Source organism: Peromyscus eremicus, chromosome 2, assembly GCF_949786415.1.
Source record: "Peromyscus eremicus chromosome 2, PerEre_H2_v1, whole genome shotgun sequence".
NCBI lineage: Eukaryota > Metazoa > Chordata > Mammalia > Rodentia > Cricetidae > Peromyscus > Peromyscus eremicus.
The window spans coordinates 48,956,955-48,976,303 of record NC_081417.1 but is presented as its reverse complement, the minus strand read 5'-3'; the positions used below and the strand labels follow the sequence as shown (position 1 = coordinate 48,976,303).

At 36.6% G+C, this 19,349-nt stretch overlaps 1 long non-coding RNA gene across 2 annotated transcripts in view; it reads right to left on the bottom strand.

Moving 5' to 3' along the window:
* Window positions 1-7,599: 7,599 nt before the first annotated feature.
* LOC131904633 (uncharacterized) overlaps window positions 7,600-19,349 on the bottom strand; it is a 55,337-nt gene continuing 43,587 nt past the window's right edge. The window contains exon 4 of one of the 2 annotated variants that reach the window (XR_009377782.1): window positions 7,600-7,795. This is a non-coding gene — a long non-coding RNA (uncharacterized LOC131904633). Of the gene's footprint in view, window positions 7,796-15,239; window positions 15,663-19,349 lie in introns of those variants that run through there. The other variant, XR_009377783.1, reaches the window with a different exon arrangement.

Sequence of the window (19,349 nt, the reverse complement as noted above, 5' to 3'; positions counted from 1 at the left end):
GGCAATAAGAGGACAGAGCCAGCCACTAGATTAGACATAGAGGCCAGATAGTGGTGGCACACATGCTTTTAATCCTACCACTCAGGAGGCAGAGATCCATCAGCATCTATGTTGAGTTCAGGCTGGGAACAGAGCCAGGTGTGGTGGCACACACCTTTAATCCAAGCATTTGAGATCTCATGTCTTTGCTTGAAAAGGACACATGCCTTTAATCACAGGAAGTGGTGGCAGGGAAGAGAAAGATACATAAGGCGTGAGGACCAGAAACTAGAGGCTGTGATCTATTAGGATGAGGACTCAGAAGCTTTCAGTCTGAGGAAACAAAATCAACTGAAGAGTTGGTGAGGTGAGGTTAGCTGTGGCTTGTTCTGTTTCTCTAATCTTTCAGAATTTACCCATTATCTGGCTCTGGGTTTTTTTTTTTTCATTAATAAGACCTTTTAAGAGCCGTATTATAGTAGTCTCCTTTTCTTTGATTATTTTATTTTACTCAAATATAAATTCAAAGTGCTTTAAATAAATCCCATGTCATAATTTATTAAATTAAAATTTTCCAAATGCCCATGTCATTGCTTCACAGACTGAAATAAAAGGTGTCAATAAATTTATTAAATAGAATAAGATGCTATTAAACTCTGATCAATGCAGGAAATACTAATCTAGATGATTCTTATTTTTACTCTGGCAAAAGTTATCTCATTTAAAACCATCTAAAAACTATTATGGCGGATATTCTAGGAGTCTTGAGATATTTGATATACAGTTTCTCACCTTTAGAAATTTGAAATCAGTGTATTCTGAGGGAAAATCATGAGATATTTTCTCTGACCTTATAAAGAAACTTGAGAAAATAGAAAAAGAAGTAGTGTATACCACAAAAAAAATCTAGAAAAGGCTGGTAAGAGTTCATATTTGTCTGAGTTTCAATATGTTTCTTATAATTTGATGTGTCAGTTAGCACTCAAAACAAGGATGAGCAAGGAAGGGCTGTTTTGTAAATGGATATTAGCCAACCTGATAATTGGCAATCAAATGAGTGTGAATTTTCTTTTTTTTTAATTAAGAATTTTTTATTCATTTTGCATACCAATTACAGACCCTCCTTTTTTCCCTCCTTCTACCCCCTCAGCCTTCCCCCTCAATTCACCCCCATTCCCTCCTCTGAAAAGAGAAGGCCTCCCATGGGGAGTCAACAGAGCCTGGGACATTCAGTGGAGGCAGGTCTAAGCCCTTGCTTCTGCATCAAGGCTATGCAAGGTGTCCCACCATAAGTAGTGGGCTCCAAAAAGCCAGCTCTTGTGCCGGGGATGGATGCTGATCCTATTGCCAGGGGACCCCTTAAGCAGGTCAAGCTACAATACTGTCTTGCCTATGCAGAAGGCCTAGTACAGTCCCATGGAGGCTCTACAACTGTTGGTCTAAAGTTCATGATTTGGTTTGGTTATCTCTGTAGGTTTCCCCATCGTAATCTTGATGCCCCTTCCTCATAGAATCTCTCTTCCCTGTCTTTGGCTGGACTCCTGGAGCTCGGCCTGGTGCTTGACTATGGATATCTGAACCTGCTTCTATCAGTTACTAGATGAAAGCTCTATGATGACAGTTGAGTATTCACCAATCTGCTTACTAGGGAAAGCCAGCTGAGGTACCCTCTCAACTATTGCTAGTAGTCGAAGCTGCAGTCATCCTTGTGGACTTCCCTAACACCAGGTTTCTCACTATCCTAATGATGTCTCTCTCTATCAAGGTATCTTTTTCTTTGCTCTTCTAATTCATCCCTCTTCCAGCTTGACCATCCTGTTCCCTTGTGTTCTCATCTCCTATCCCCTACTCTCCATTGCCTCTTCTCACCTCCAGTTTACTCATGGAGATTTCCTCTATTTCACCTTCCCAGGGTGATCTATGTGTCCCTCAGGGTTCTCCTTGTTGCCTAGATTCTCTAGAGCTGTGGGTTGTAGACTGGTTATCCTTTGCTTTACCTCTAGTATCCACTTATGAGTGAGTATATACCATGTTTGTCTTTCTGAGTCTGGGATATCTCACTCAGGATGATATTTTTTAGTTCCATCAATTTGCCTGCAAATTTCATGATGCCATTGTCAGATGTAGGGTTAGTGACGATCTCTTCCCATTCTGTAGGCTATTGTTTTTTCTTATTTACTGTATCCTTTGCCTTACAGAAGTTTCTCAATTTCAGGAGGTCCCATTTATTAATTGTTGCTCTCAGTGTCTATGATAATGGTGTTATATTTAGGAAGTAGTCTCCCGTGCCAATGCATTCAAGGCTACTTACAACTTTCTCTTCTATCAAGTTCAGTGTACCTGGATTTATGTGGAGTGCTGTGGGCCACAGGAATATATCATAAGAACTCAGCTGGTTATGGCAAAGTCACTACCTGGAGGAATCAGGGAATTCCTCCAGAGGAAGCCAAATCCCAAAGAGTTTTTGGTGTTACTTGGCTTATTATGTATCAGCTGTATTCTGTTTTGAAAATCATGTGTGCCTTCATAGTTTTCCCAATTGACTTTTCCCCAAGAAGTGCTAACAGTGTGGACTGATCACTCTCTGGACATACACTTTCCAGGTATTTGGAGAACAGCCTCAGGAAAGGCTTTCTCTGGAATCAGATATCTCCCTTAGCCACTTTCAAGGACTACAGGAAACACCACCCAGGTGGCTGCCCAACTTCCGAGGACTAACAATGATAAAAGCCCACATACAAGTCTCCTGACTTAAGGTAAATTCCACAAGGGGACACCGCCTAGGTCAGGTGGACATTACTTAATATTAATAGTAATAGCTTTGTACAATTTAACTCAGACCCTCCTTTTTTATACCAGGACTTCCAGGGCACGTTGAGGACGGAAAAGAGAAAAGAGAGTGGAAGAACTAGATGGGTAAGAACTTGAGAGGAGCAAACTGAGATGGGAAAGAACTAGATTGAAGGGCTAGAAGAGAGTACTGGAGGAACAAGATGGAAGATGAGAAAGAACCAGATGGGGAAGAACAAGATGAGGAAGAACCAGATGAGAGAGAAGGAGATGGGAGAGGAGCTGATAGGGAAAAGAACTAGATGGATGAGAACCCAGAAGGGACAGAACTAGATGAAGGAATTAAGATAGAACCTAGAGTGGACAGTAAATAAATATAGAGAGAAATCAGGCAAGAAAGAAGCTAGACATGAGAGCAGAATAGAATCTGTGTAGAGAGAGAACTATCACAGAATAAAAAAGTGTATGAACTAAGGAGTTTCGTGTACATAGATTCATTTCTTTTCTTCAAAGATTAATTATCAGCTGGTTGTAGAATCTTCCCGGAACCTGGGAGGGGACTATCGAGGGACTGGACCCCCCTAGTCCCCGATAGTTGAGGTCTTTGATCCACCTGGACTTGAGTTTTGTTCATGGCAATAGATATGGATCAATTTTCAATCTTCTACAATTTGACATCCAGTTATGCCAGCACCATTTCTTGAAGAAGCTTTCTTTTTTCTATTGTACGCTCTTGAGTTCTTTGTCAAAAATTAGTTAGTTGTGCAGATTAATATCAGGGTCTTCAATTCAATTCCATTGGTCCACATATCAGTTTTATGTCAATACCAAGCTGTTTGTATTACTATAGTTCTATAGTAGAGCTTGGAGTCAGGGATGGTGATGTCTCCAGAGGTTGCTTTCTTGTACAGGATTGTTTTGGCTATCCTGGGCTTTTTGTTTTTCCCTATGGAGTTGATTGTTGTTCTTTCGAGGTCTATGAAGAATTGTGTTGGGATTTTGATGGAGATAGCATTAAATCTGTAGATTGCTTTTGGTAAGATTGCCATTTTTACTATGTTAATCTTTCTTATCCATGAGCATGGGAGATCTTCCCATTTTCTGATAGCTTCTTCAATTTCTTTCTTCAAAGACTTAAAGTTCTTGTCATACAGGTGTAGCAGAAGTTTTTCCTGTGCCCATCCAGCTCCCGTGGCTTCATGGTCCCATAGCCGCTCAAACCCAAATGAATACACAGAGGCTTATATTAATTATGAACTGTATGGCTTATTGGCTCAGGATTTTTGCAAGCTAAATTTTACATCTTAAATTAACACATTTCAATAAATCTATACTTTGCCATGTGGCTTGTGACTTACCAGTATCTTTACATCTTGCTTCTCATGGTGGCTGATGACATCCTCTCTTTTCTGCCTTTCTCCTTCCTCCTCTCTAGTTAGAATGTTAGAATGTCCCACCTAACCCTATTCTGCCTCACCATTGGCCAAACAGATTTATTTATCAACCAACCAGAGCAACATATTTTCACAGCATACAAAAAGGCATTCTCCCATAACTTCCCCTTTTCTTTCTAAACAAAAGGAAAGTTTTAACTTTAACCTAGTAAAACTACATATATCAAGCAAGAATTACAGTTACAATATCTAGTCTGTTTATATTTTGTAAAATTAAAGAAAATATTTTGTCTATCCTATATTTGTGAGTCTAAAGTTTCATATCTAATTTATCTTTTACCATAACTAAGGAAAATATAACTATCTAGGCTTCAACTACATCAAAGACCTCAGAAGGATATATTACCTAAGTAAACAGGAAGAGTATTGTAAGCAACTACCAAAAATCTAGAATAACAGAGATAGTTACCTGCCTGGACAGTCATCCAAAGTTCCTCTGTAACATTGGGGCATCCATCTTCAGCCCATAGACCTAGTCTCTCAGTCACTCTTTTCCCTCTGTATCCTGTAGAATGTCTGGCAGTTTCTTCTGTGAAGCAGGAACCTGAAGGACCATCTCCCCTTGCAAAGTTCAGTGGTCACCTTCCTGTTGGTCCTGCATGTCCAGTTGATACATTTTGTCAAGCAGTCCAGGCAAGAACAGTTTCTTGCCCAGATGGCTTACTTTTGCCAAGAAGAAGATAAACTCCATATGGAGTGTCTTTGATGCCCACCCTCCTCTCTGAAGTAAATTGGGGCTGCCAGGAGCAGACATGTCTCATTGTCCAGAAAAACCTAAATTTTTAAAACATTTTAAATGCCATATTCTGTTGGTCTTTGAAGTATTTAAAGATTATCTACCTAATTAAATTATATCTATGTATACCTAGAAAACTTAATATGACTATAAGTTTGACTATCATAGACTTATTATTAATCTATATTTCTTAATTATCCCTTACAATTTAAATGAGCTGCATAAACATAATACCTTAAACAAGAGCAGAAATACACATACAGTATACATGTAAGTCTTTCATTTGCTTAGTTAGAGTTTCCCAAAGCTATTTTATATTATTTGTGGCTATGGTGAAGGGTGATGTTTCTCTAATTTCTTTCTCAGACCCTTCATTATTTGTATACAGGAGAGCCACTGATTTTTTGCATTAATTTTGTATGATGCCACATTGCTGAAGGTGTTTATCATCTGTCAGAGTTCCCTGGTAGAATTTTGGGGACACACACACACACACATCATCATCATCATCATCATCATCATCATCATCATCATCATCTGCAAATAGGTCAAATTTGACTTCTTTCTTTCCAATTTGTATCACCTTGATCTCCTCTTGTTGTCTTATTGTTCTAGTTAGAACTTTGAGTACTGTATTGGATATGGGAAAAGTGGAATAGCTTTGAGTTTCTCTCCATTTAATTTGATGTTGGCTGTCGGCTTGCTGTAAATTCCCTTTATGTTAAGTATGTTCCTTGTATTCTTGAACTCTCTAAGATCTTTATCATGAAGGAGTGCTGAATTTTGTCAAGGACTTTTTCAGCATCTAATGAGCTGATCATGTGTTTTTTTTTCAATTTGTTTATATGGTGTATTACATTGGCATATTTTTGTATGTTGAACCATCCTTGCATCTCTGGGATGAAGCCTACTTGCTCATGGTGCATAAGCTTTTTGATGTGTTTTTGGATTCAGTTTGTCAGTATTTTATTGAGTATTTTTGCATCAATGTTTATGAGGGAGATTGGTCTGTATTATTCTTAGGTTTGGTCTTTTCATGGCATACCAGATTTCCTGAATGTTTAGTGTTACGGCTTTTTTTTTTTTTTTTTTTTTTTTTTGGCTTTAGTGTTTTTGTTGACTGACGAATCTATTTCCTCTATTATATCCTCCACGTCAGAGATTCTCTCTTCCATCTTTTGTATTCTGTTGGTTATACTTGCAGCTATAGTTCCTGTTCATTTGTTCAGATTTTCTATTTCCAATGTTCTCTCAATTTGTATCTTCTTTATTGCCTCTATTTCAGTTTTCAAATCTTGGACTGTTTCACTCACTTGTTTAATTGCTTTTCCTTGGTTTTCTTTAAGGGATTTATTGATTTCTTCAATTTTTTGTTTGTCTTTTCCTCAATTTCTTTAAGGGAATGTTTCATTTCCTCTTTAAAGGCCTCTATCATCTTCATAAAGTTATTTTTAAGGTCACTTTCTTCTGATTCTTCTACATTGTGATGTTCACGTCTTGCTGTTGTAGAACCACTAGGTTCTGGTGGTGCCATATTGCTCTTTATGTTGTTGAGTGTATTTTGCGACTGGCATCTACCCATCTCTTCCTCCAACAGGTGCAAGAGGTGTTTGTGTCTGAGAGAGCTGCTCTTTGACCAATCTGTGCTTGCTGTGTCTGTGTCTGAAGGGACCACTCTTGGTCCAATGGTAGCTCTTGGTCTCATTGGGGCTTGTGGATTCTTTGTCTCAGGGAGCCACTCTTGATCCAATCAAAGCTAGCAGTTTCTGTGTTTCAGGGAGCCACTGAGGTTGCAAGGGGATATGTGGGTTTGGGTTTGGGAGTAGGTCTTGTAGATTTCAGGGTCTGATGGGAGGTGTTGATAGGGATTTGTGCCTGCAGGAGTCTTCTCTGCTTGCCTGCAACTGAGGCAGTGATGAGTAGGGGTGGTAGATTAGGGATTGTACTCCAGGGCCTAGGTCCCAGAGGCAGGACTCTCTGGGTGGGAGAAGAGTCACTCACCTCTTGGTCCAATCAGAGATGGTGGATTCTGTGTCTCAGGGAGCCAGTGAGGTTGCAGGAGGATGGGTTGGTTTGGGGTAGGAGGTGGATCTTGTAGATTACAGGGTCTGATGAGGGATACTGGTGGGGAGGCATGCCTTCAGGTGTCTTTCCTCCTGGCCTGCAACAAGGCAACGATGGGTGGGGGTGGGTATAGATTGTACCTCTGGACCTAGGTCCTAGAGGCCATGACTGAATTTTCAATCTTAGAACACTAAAACTTATCAGAAGAAGTAGGTTTATATGTTTCAGGCTTTTCAACATATTGTTTTAAGGCTTTTATACAATACAAAAATGTTGGTCTCTCCTATTCCATTTACCTAAGCATGCAAGTTTTTAATCACAGGTGCATCATAACTGTCCCATATGACACAGTAGCCACATCAGTTTCTACCCATAGCCCATCTCCTACTTCCAAATACATTTGTTACCTACTCTAGGTTTCTAAGGCTGTTATAACAAAGCACAATAAACCAGAGGCTAAAATGATAGATATACATTCTTTCCCAACTCTAGAGGCTGAAACTAGGAAAATTGATTGTCTACAAAGCATGGAGTTTCTGAATGCTCCTCTGGGAAGTGATTCATCTTACATTCTCCAGGTCCTGGTAGTCTCCAGTGATGCTTATCACATCAATCCAATGTATTTGTTTTCTTGCATTATGCCTGTATTAGATTGTAGTGTGCTCCATTCTTTAAGGTCTTGACATATCGCAAACAGATCTGCATAGGTCGACAAAAGTTGACAGCAGATGTTTCTTTGACAAACTGAAATAATTTCTTCTAAACATATACCCTGTAATGAAAATGTCACATTAAGAGTTTTCACTGGAGCTGAACAGAAGACTTAGTGTTTAAGAATGTATGATACTCGTTCAAGGGATCTGAATTTAAATCCCAGCCCCAATGTCAGGTGGTTCAAAATTGCCTGTAGCTCTAGCTGTGTGGTATCCAGTACCCTCTTCTGGCCTTCATGGCTATCCACACACTGACATACACATAATTAAAATATATAATAAATCTAAAAAACGCAGTTTGTTATTTGAATAATCCATATCCTCTTTACCTTAATGGCTATACTAATATATTTGTGCACCAATTCTGAATAATAGATTCTTTTTTTGCAAATTCTGTGTCCACCCCTATCTTTGCCTTTTCTAATAATTATTCTTTTAAGAAGAATTTTTATATTTATTTTACTTTAGGTGTATGATTGTTTTGTACACATGTCTGTCACCACATGCATGTCTGCAGCCTACAAAGGTTAGAAGAGGGTGTTGGATCCCCTGAAACTGGTGTGATAGATGGTTGTGAGCTACCATGTGGGTGCTGCCAATCAAACCCTTGTCTTCTGTAAGAACAAGTGCTCTAAACTACTATGCCATCACTCAGCCTCTTGTAATAAGTACCCCTATCAACTCCTGCTGTTTTAATTTTTGTATCTCTGATAAGTATGAATACCAAGGACAGTTCACAAATTTCTTGGCCAATTGCATGTCTTGATAAATATCTACATGTATCTATTGCAAATTTTTGATGTTTTCTTGCCTTGGCATTTTGTTTTTTGAGTTTCCTGAGTCCCTTATATTTTATGGATATTAGCTCTTTTCTACTGTATATTTACCAAACATTTCATCTCACCTTCATGTCCCCTCTTTCCTTGTTTATTTCACTCTTCAGGATCTTTTTAATTTAAGGTAATCCAACTTGTAAATCCTTTCTTTGTCCCATGTGTTTATGTGAGTTTATGTAACAATGATAAACTATAATATTTTAAAGCACTTTTTGTCTTTTTTATTTTATAGTTCATTTATAACTCATTACAATCTGAGGTAGTTTTTATAACTGGTTAGAGATAGGGTCTAGTGTCACTAATCTGCAGTCCCTATACTTCTTTGTTATGATCATTATATGTGTTATGTGTTCTTCAATTAGCATTTTAATGTCACATAAAAACAAATTTATCATTATTTGTAAAGGGAGAAATAAGCAACATTAAAGACATTTGGAAAGAATCATATAGAAGCATACCACCATAGAAGCTTCTGAAAAATAATTCCCATTTATAAAATAAGTTAAGATGTAGTTAACATATAATAGGACAACAAAGGCCTTAAAAGACACCAAAGGCTAACAAATCAAAAGTCCAGTGTCATGAATGGATTACTTTTGGAGTGGTTGTTGCCTATAAGATTTCCCAAATCCCCAAATAGCCTGCTGTCTTTGATGTTGGTTACTTTCCAGAACTTTTTAGTAATAGCATTTTGCTGAAGGTATCACAAATGTGAGCTACAGAACACCAAGAAATCAAGCTGCTATGCACCTGGAACATTAATCCCTACCAGCTAGGTTTCTGGGTGAGGGAAGATGCAATATACACTACTCTTAGACAAAATGTATATATTGGAAATTTCTAATACTTTTTTGTTTATTTGCTTGCTGTGGTATTTTACTTTTGAGTTTCCTAAGTACCTTATATTTTATGGATATTAGTATAGTTTTCCACCGTTATACTTACCAACATTTCATCTCACATTTATGTCTCCTCTTCACTCATTTACTTTACTCTTCAGGGTCATACCTAAATGAATGCATAATGACTGGCCTGACAAAATATGGTGACTGTTGGATAGTGACACAAATGTCAGGGGCATAATCAACTACTATCTGATTGGATCTAAGTGTGTGTGTGTATGTCTTAGGCTATTAACATATAAATGGTATCACATAACTTTCCCCACTTAGAATGAGTTGATGGAGTAGACCAGAATATATAACTTAATAAAGTTATGAACCTAGATATACTAAAATAGGAAGAGCCAAGTAGTGGTGGTACATGACTTTAATCTCAGCAATCTGGAAGCAGAGGTAGATGGATCTCTGTGAGTTTGAGTCTGGTCTGGTCTACAGAGTGAGTTCCAGGAGAGCCAGGGCTACATAGATAAACCCTGTCTCAATATATATATGATTAAACATATATATATATATATGATTAAACATGAGTAGTAATATATTTATATATTTATTTATATATATTTACATACGTATACTCACATACATATTGAAACAGATGATGAGCATAGTGGGACATGATTACAGTTTCAACTACATAGAGAAGCAGGTGAGACTGTGTGACACTTGATTCTACAAAATAGATGCAGTCCTGATTTGTCTCAAAACACTTTTTATCTTAATTAATAATCCCTTTGATATATTTTTACATGAACTAAGTTTTTATTTAGGAAATATTGTATAAAAGATACCAATAAATATTACTTATAATCACATGATTACCTTGCAATATATTATTTTAAAATTTAAAATGTGTTATTTGCCTAATGAAATCATATAAATTCTTCTGATATTACAAAAATGTCTTCATATTAAATAGAGAAAAAATAAATTATGGGTTCAATACATTTATCTGAATGGATGTTCTACTTACATTCTAATACTGAATGTGACATTGGAGTTAAGAGAGTTAATAGGACTGCATAACTGCCTAATCGAGTCCTGTGCTACATGAGGCTACATGGATGTCAATCATTACAGAATAGACATTCTTTGCTAACACAAAAACCCTAGTCAGGAGTTGATTTCAATATGAATAGACTATTTTCAAAGTTATTTCCTGTGAATAAAAACAATCTTATTTTTATGGATTCCATTTATTGAGAACTCAGGGAAATCAGGCACCTTTTTTTTTTTTTTGCAGTTCTACAAGGACACAGAAAGCCACATTTAGAAGATCATCCTGTTGTACAAACTATAAAGTATTTCTGTTTTTCAAATAATTATGTTTGCCAAAATAATGGAAATGATAAGCAGTTAAATAAGTTGATATTTTTCTCATTTCTTTATTTGGAAATAAGATGAAATTGCAGATTTGTTATTTCTTTCTCTACATATTCATAAAGCCATTTTAGAAAACATTATTAATTTGATTAGTTAATATTTATAAATACAAGTTGATTATATGTTTGATTGCCTATATTTTGTAAACTGTTCTAATGCAACAAAATATTACCACATTCCTTATGAATTATCCATGGCTGTTTCATGGTACAAAGTTGAGTTGAGTACTGTCACTGAGGCCCAGCTGAAACAGGAGGACCTTTTTAAAAGGCAAAATCCACATTCTCTTCCTACTGAGGCCTTTCACTGCTGTGAGAGAACAATCGTTTGCATTCCTCGAATTGCTGGTATTTTCTTGACAGCCTGTGGTTGCTCACAGAGCTGGATTCAAACCTAGAGTGAAGTCCTCAGCTGTTACATAGTGGGTTCAAAAAACAATGAGATGACAGCCTGGGATCTTGGGGTGAAGTATTCACAATATTAATATATATATATATATGTATATATATATATACATATATATATTACAATACATACATATATATATATTACAATAGATTTCACATTCAATGCCGCTTAAAACTCCAAAGAACTTTTTACATGACTAGAAATATCTTAAAAATTGTACTGAACTGCAAAAATACTGAATAGCCAAAGAATAGTATACTGAACAACAGGAGAGATTGAACTCCATGACTAGAAAATGCACTACATTTTTGTAGTCATCTAAATCCATTTTAAGAAGCCATCAACAGTCTAATGATAAGACTATGTGAAAACTGCAAGAAAAGAAAATTAAATGCCAATATCCCTGATTGTCTTACTTAGAGTTTCTATTGTTGTGAAAAGACGTCATGACTAGCAACTCTTATAAAGGAAAACATTTAATTGAGGTGGCTTGCTTATACTTTCAGAGGTTCAGTCCATTATCATGATGATAGGATATGGTGGCAATGAAGTCAGACATGGTGCTGACTACACCTTGAACAACAGGCAACAGGAAGTGGACTCAGTATCACATTGAGGAAAGGAGACCTCAAAGCCCACCACTGCAGTAACACACTTCCTACAACAATAGCACACCTACTCTGAAAGGCCATAACTCCTAATAGTGCTGCTCCCTTTCGCAACCATTTTCTTTCAAACCACCACACTGGTAAATAGAAATAAAATATCCTGAAAAAAATCTTAGCAAAAAATAATACATAACGTGTTTAAAAGACTATTCACAATGAGAAATATTTTATCTGCTGAATATAATATAGTATTATGAATGCATACATGTTAATAAATGTAATTCTACTAAAGGAAAATAATGAGGGGAAATACATGTAACCACATATACTATAGCTATAAAAACACTTCACAATATTTAATATTCATTCCACATAATATTTCTTTAAAAACATATAAAAGTAATTTAATTTTTATAAAATAAGGCCATATGTGATAGGTGGTTGAAGATAGACTCATTGTTATCATCAACATCCACGTTTGATGTTGAGTATTTCCCTAGAAGATAAGGAACACACACATATACAAGACAAAACAAAGCAAAACCATATTTAGTTTAGTGGCTTGAATGAGAAATAACCCTTATAGCCTCCTGTATTTGCATAAATGGCCTCTGTTGCTTGCACTGTTTAGGGATATTTTCGAACTTTTACTTTATTCGACTTTCTGGAGGACATATGTCACTGGGCTGGGCTTTAATGGTTTACAACTTCACCCCACCTCTAGTTCACTTTCGGCTTCCTAAATGTGAGTGAAGACATGATCTCTACATTCTTCTTCCTGCTGCCTGCTCCTGTTTCTTCCCCAACAATATGGACTCTCCCTCTGGAACCCTAAACAAAAATGAACTGTTTTTTTCATAAGTCCATTTTAGTCATGACCTTTTTAATCATAGCAACAAAGAGTTACTAATAAATTCCGAAATAAATTCAACCAAGAAGATGAAAACCTGTCAACTAAATTTGAGAAGACAGTAATGAACACATTGAAAACAAAGCTCATAAATATAAGATATTCTTTTTTTTCTGTATATGAAGACTCTTAAAAAAATATTCATGTCACCTACATCAGTCTATGAATAGTTCATTTAAAACAAAAACAAAAACAAAAACAAAAATAAACTCTGACATGAAAGCACTACATAATTGACAATGGAAAGATGAAATGATTAAAATGTATCCTCTGTATAAATGAATTGTTACAGTGAAGGATGGTCTTCTATACGTTAACCAATGGAAATAAAATCAGCTTTAAAAATTGCAGTTACAGTTTGCACAGAAATAGGAAAATGTATTTTCAAATACATAGAATTGTTAAATATGACACCAAGCTACAGCAATTTTGAATAAAAGAAAAAAAATCTATAGACATCATACCACCTGATCTGAGGTTATATACTATCAAACTGTATTAATAAATCAGTTTTTTAATAGTATATTAACTGAAATGCTATATGCAAACCTATGACTCTGTATAAATGATCAATTTTTATTTTCAAATGATGGCTGGGTAATGTTGCTCCCAGAAACATAGGGTATTAAACGAAAATCCCAGTGTCAAGTGTGGGATAATTCCCTGTGTAGTTGGTCAGGGAGATCCCAGAGCACCAAAACAATATAAGCTCTTGTCATTGATTTTTAAGAAACAGCATAATTACATAATAAGTCCTGGTGGTTGTTTGAACTTGAATGGCCTCAATATGCTCATACATTTGAACATTTGTTTCCCAGTTTGTAGAAAGGATTAGGAGATGGGGCCTTATTGGAAGAGGTGTAGCTTTGTTGGAGGTGGTGTGTCACTGTGGGATATTCTTTGAAATTTCAAGAGTCCTCTCCAGGCTTAGTCTCTCTCTTTTTCTGCCTGCATCTTAAGGATCTGCAATGTGAACTCTGTGCTCCTGATCCTGTGCTATGTCTGCCCGCCTGGCTGGTACCATGTTCCCTGCCGTGCTGTTCATGAACTTGCTTCAGTTTCAAAGGCAAGCCCCAATTAAATGATTTATTTTATAAGTTGCTTTGGTCAAGGTTTATTTTCACAGCAATAGAACAGTAACTAAAACAGCCTGTACTGCTAAAGACACCATACATTTTAATTACAGGAGATTGAGAAATCAGGGTGGAACTGAATTGCAAGCTTCTTTCGTGTTGGCTACCTCTCATACTGTGCATGCTATATACAGGCTGATGAGTGGGATAATGCACTGATAGTCTTAACTACCTGTGGACACCCCTTATCATCATAGTGAGCAGCAAATCAAAATATACTCTGAGGCATGAAAGTAGCAAGAGTGCTATGGTATAGCTTACTGCTTTCCGAATGAATTACTGTCCTGCTTCACCTGAAGAATTCCTGCTTGATATTGTAAACTTAGTCAAAAGCCCGTGGCTATGTAGGTCATAGCCTTTAGAGAGGAACTTATTGCTGCCATTTTCCTAAATGGAGGTGTTACCAAACTGCCTGCCAAATATCTACCTTTAAACAGAGATTAGTGCTGATATCAGTCATGATCATCTAAGTTTTTTTTGCACTCTGTAGCAGCTAATGAAGAGGAACATAACTGGTTAAACTGCTAAGAATGAGTGACTCATGAGTGCTCAGTCCAAAACTGAACATATATATCACATCCTCCAAGTCTTGAGTCATCATAAAAATTGGAGCAACAAGAGTCTAGAAGTCTGAGAATGAGAAGCAGTGCTGGGAAATGCTGTTCTCTGGGCATAGCATGACTCTTTAATCATAAACTCACAGCAGTTGTGGTTACCTACACAAGACATGCACAAAATCAGGCCTTCAATATTCATCATGTATGTAGAAGGGAATCATAAAGCCTTGTATCTCTCTAAAGAGAGAGTGGCAGTTAATGTTTCCTTGATGGTAAAGTCATTTTCTTCACTGATGTGGCCACTGGTAAATTAACTAAAGCCTCTTTCTTTCCACACATTCCATGGACCTCTTACGCATGCTTATGCAAGCAGTTCTCAGTCCTCAGTGAAACAGAAACACAGACATACCCAGAGTGACAGATCACACACACAGACAGGTAGATAGACACACACACACACACACAGAGACACATGCAGAGAAACAGACACAGACAGACAGATACACGCATACACACACACACACACACACACACACACACACACACACACACACAGCCCCCAAAAGCTGTGAAAGGATAAGGACATCTTGGAAAGAAGAGCAGTGAAAGAGAATAAGAGATCATTAAAAGGGGTGTGGTAAATATGATCAAAATAATTCTTGGCATGTATGACATTGTCAAAGAATAAATTAAAGTATTTTTAAAGAGTGCTCAATGAATACAAGATAGAAAATGATTTTAAAATTATGAAATTCAAGAGTATCCCACATGAAAAGCAAGTTCTTTTAATTTTTAGCAAGCTTTTTTTTTCCAATTTTAAGACAGGTGTGCAAAAATCAGCACGGCCAATATCTGTCAGATACATCCTCTCTAAAATGCTTAAATTTTTCTCTTGGTAAATTCAGTAACTAGAGCCTGGATGACAATAAAGCTTCTAATTATTTCATATTTAAGAATGTCATCAAATGCAATTTCCAGTTTTGTTTGTGTTTCTATTATTCCCAGTGACAGAATTGAGTGCTGAGGGATGGGCTTGAAAATCCCCATTAGCACAATGGAGAAGCACAGGTGGGAAGAATTCCTCACAGGAACATCTTAAGAACTGAGTCACATTGCAGGAAAATGCTGTGCAGGAGTGAGAGTGATATCATCCTGTAATGCAGACAAACAGCAGAATCATGTGAGGCAGAATCTGAAAGAGACATTAAGAATAGGAGAAGAAATTGAGAGTGCTAAATTTATATTGGTCTTTCAAATAAATCAGTTGGTGTAAATGTTTTCTACACGTGTTATATAAATTTCTACTGAAATCTTAGCCATCAATGTTAACATGAAAGAATAAAGGTAAGAGTTGTTACTCAGTTACATCGAATATTTTGTTTATCCAATATTAATTTAGATGATTTTAATTGAAACACAATTTATGTAGGTATGTGAAATGTTCCCTGGAATTTTTGGTCAGAGGACTCCAAGAAACTCCCAAACAAGGTCATTGCTATTGTACTTGTGTTTGAGTGCCCCCCAGAAATTGAATGTAAAACCATTTTGCTGAAGAAACCACACACTTTGAACACCTGAAACATCTTGAAGAGGGACAAAAGGATTAAAAGAACCAGAAGCCCAGGAAGTCTGTGAAATGCTTTCTTCTGTAAACAACAGTGAAACAACATTCATGAAAATCTCAACAATAGAGTTGACTGAACAAGATCTGAAAAGAAAAAAACACTAGTTGGCATCACAACTAGGAAAAAACTAGGACAGGGGAAATCTGGCAGGCTCCACCCCAAGATGAAAAGATAAAGGCAATTAATGGCTCTTTAGAGAGGGAGGATCAGTCTTCTACAGAGATGAGCTCCATGATAGCTTAGCCAATTCTAACTAGTCAGTTCTAACTACATACACCTACAAAGAATTCTAAAGGGACTCAAGTGTGTGTGTGTGTGTGTGTGTGTGTGTGTGTGTGTGTGTGTGTGTGTGTGTATTTTGTGTGTATGTACAGCAGGTCTATTCATGTAACAACAATAATTAAAGAAAAAGAGGCTACAAATTTGAGAAGGAATGATGGGAACATGGAAAGATTTGTAGGAAGGAGAGAAAGGAGTTAGATGATACAACTAACAGTACTTGTATAAGAAATTCTAAAAAATAAAAGTATTTATATTCAAATGACATATAAAGTTTCCATACATATTTATATTGTATAGTGCTTAAATGAGGATCACAACATTTTATCCTTAAGATTTTTTATTCTGTTATTGTAAAAAAATTCAAAATTCTTTCTTCTAGCTTTTAAAATGTACAGTGTATTTTTTATCATACCACAGTCACACTCCATAGCAACAGCATTAAGAAAGTCTTACATCTCACTGCAACAGTGTCTATTGATTGATTTTCCTGTATCTCCACTTTATTTATTCCTCTCAGCCTCAGGTGACCACCATTTTACTTTCAATATGTATGAGGTTAAGTACGTTAGATTTCACAGGAGAAGGATGAAATGATACTTGTTTTTCTATACCTGACTAATTTTACTTCAGAAAATGGCCTCCAATCACATCCATGCTTTTGCAAAAGACAGGGTTAATTTCCTTTTCATGAATGAATACTATCCTATTTGTCTGTATGTAGTATCTTTGTATCATCTATTCATCAGCTGATAGACACTTATGTTTCCACAATCTGACTATTGTGAATAATGCTGCAACAAATAAAAATTGTGGATGTCATTTCAGAATACCAAATTTACTTCTGTTAAGCAAATATCATGTTTTAAATGGTTTCACACAAATCAGCTATTTGACTAATGAAAACATGTTAACAATATAATGCTTGCAGAACAATTTTTGCATTAAATTTTCCTGGAGAGACAAATAAAATGTTCATTTGTCCTAGATAGTGCATAGACAACAGACCAAAGAAAGGATTTCAATGACATCTTGCTTGATGAACTAATGAGTTTAATTAGGGGTTACTTGTAGGAACACAACTAAGAAACCACTCACTGTCCTGCCCCAAGCAAACATTAACTGTCTATTAATACTTGAGAACGAGGTGTGACATTGTGAGCTCCCCCCTAATTCTTAACTATTTTGTATCTTTGGAGGGTGGCACATAATCTCATGATCCCTTTCCTAATTCATGGTAGATAGAGAACCACTCTTTTGCAGGTCTATTGTTATAGACAATCAAAAGTGATGAGAATTCAAGAGGAAATATATTCCTAAATATAATTCACTCTCATAATTAATGGCTGTTGTCAAACTGCATATTTCTTGTCTATTCCTCGATCATGTTACTTTCATAATTACCATACCCAGAGTTCCATTCTATGCTGATCACTAGTGATATGTTTTGTATTATCAAATAATTCCATATAACAATTGCACATCTAAGCATTTATATTTTAAAAGATACAGAAAATATGTTAGAGAGTTTTAGGAGAAGGTGTGGATGTTGGTTATGGTAGAGCAACCCAATTATTTGCCTTATTACAGATTCCAATTATAAACTCTAAAATTAAATAAAAGAGCAAAAAGCAAGCAGAATACAAGGTAATGGCAAACCCACTAAGATTTGTGAAGCGTCCTGAAGAAAAGCAGAATGAGGTATAGCTAATTTTATCAGCTTGTGGCTAAATGGAGTCTTCTGCCATAATCCAGGCCAAATATTAGGTTTGCACTGTTAATGACTTGAGTAAATGGAGGACAGAGGTCATGGCCACCACTACAGTGGTGAGAGGAAATGCTTTGCAAATACCAAATGCACCACCAGCTCTCTGACATGTGTGCTGAGAAAACAAAACACACTGTGTGGTAAATAAGATTGCTGACAGAGCGCAGAAATACAGAGAGGATGACAGTGAGTGGGATGAGGAAGTTTGTAATGCTTCTTCAAACTCTGCAATTGACTGACTTAAACATTTTCTAATGGGTTGGATAAATTTATATACTGTGGGATATGTAGTAGTGCAAAAAAAATTTACAAAGAAATTAACCAAAACTTTCAAGTAAACTACTCCCATTTCTCTGGTTGATACTCAGTGTAGAATTATTTGAGGCAGGCTCACAGTGACCAGCTTTTTTTTTTAATTGAGATAGTATGCAGCTGTGTGTGTGTGTGTGTGTGTGCGTGTATAAATTAAATATTTTTATTAATCCTTTGAATATTTTATTTAAAGAGGTCTGGTAACATTTACCACACCTCCTAGATCCTTCTCTATACTCTTTTCAACTTCCTGTCCTCATTTTTACAATTTTAAAAAATATTTATTTATTTTTCATGTAAACTGCAGATTCCCCTCCCTCCTCTGCTTCTAGCTCCTCTCTTCTTCTGCTCTCCCATTCACTTCTTATTCAGAAAAGGGCGGGCCTCCCATTAATTGACAAAATATGGCATATCAAGTTGCAGTAAGACTATATACCCCCCTTGTGTTAAGGCTGGGCAAGGCAACCCAATATGAGGAATAGGGTCCTAAATGCCCACAAAAGCATTTAAAACAGTCCTTAATCCCACTGTTAGGATTTCCACAAAAATACCAAGCTAAACAACTTTAACATCTATGCAGAGGGCCTAGGTTAGTCCCATGCATGCATCCTGGTTGTTAGTTCAGTCCCTGTGAGCACCTATGAGCCCAGGTTAGTTGATTCTGCAGGTTTTCTTGTGGGGTCCTTGAACCCTCTGGCTCCTGCCATCCTTCCTCATGCTCTTCAGTAAGATCCCTGAGCTCCTAATATTTGACTGTGGGGTCTTTGCAACTGTTGCTGGATGAAGCCTCTCTGAAGACTATTGGACTAGGCACCAATCTATGAGTATAGCAGACTACTGTTAGGTATCATTGACTTTTTTTTTCTCTCCAGTCGTGTGTGGTTCTATCCTAGGT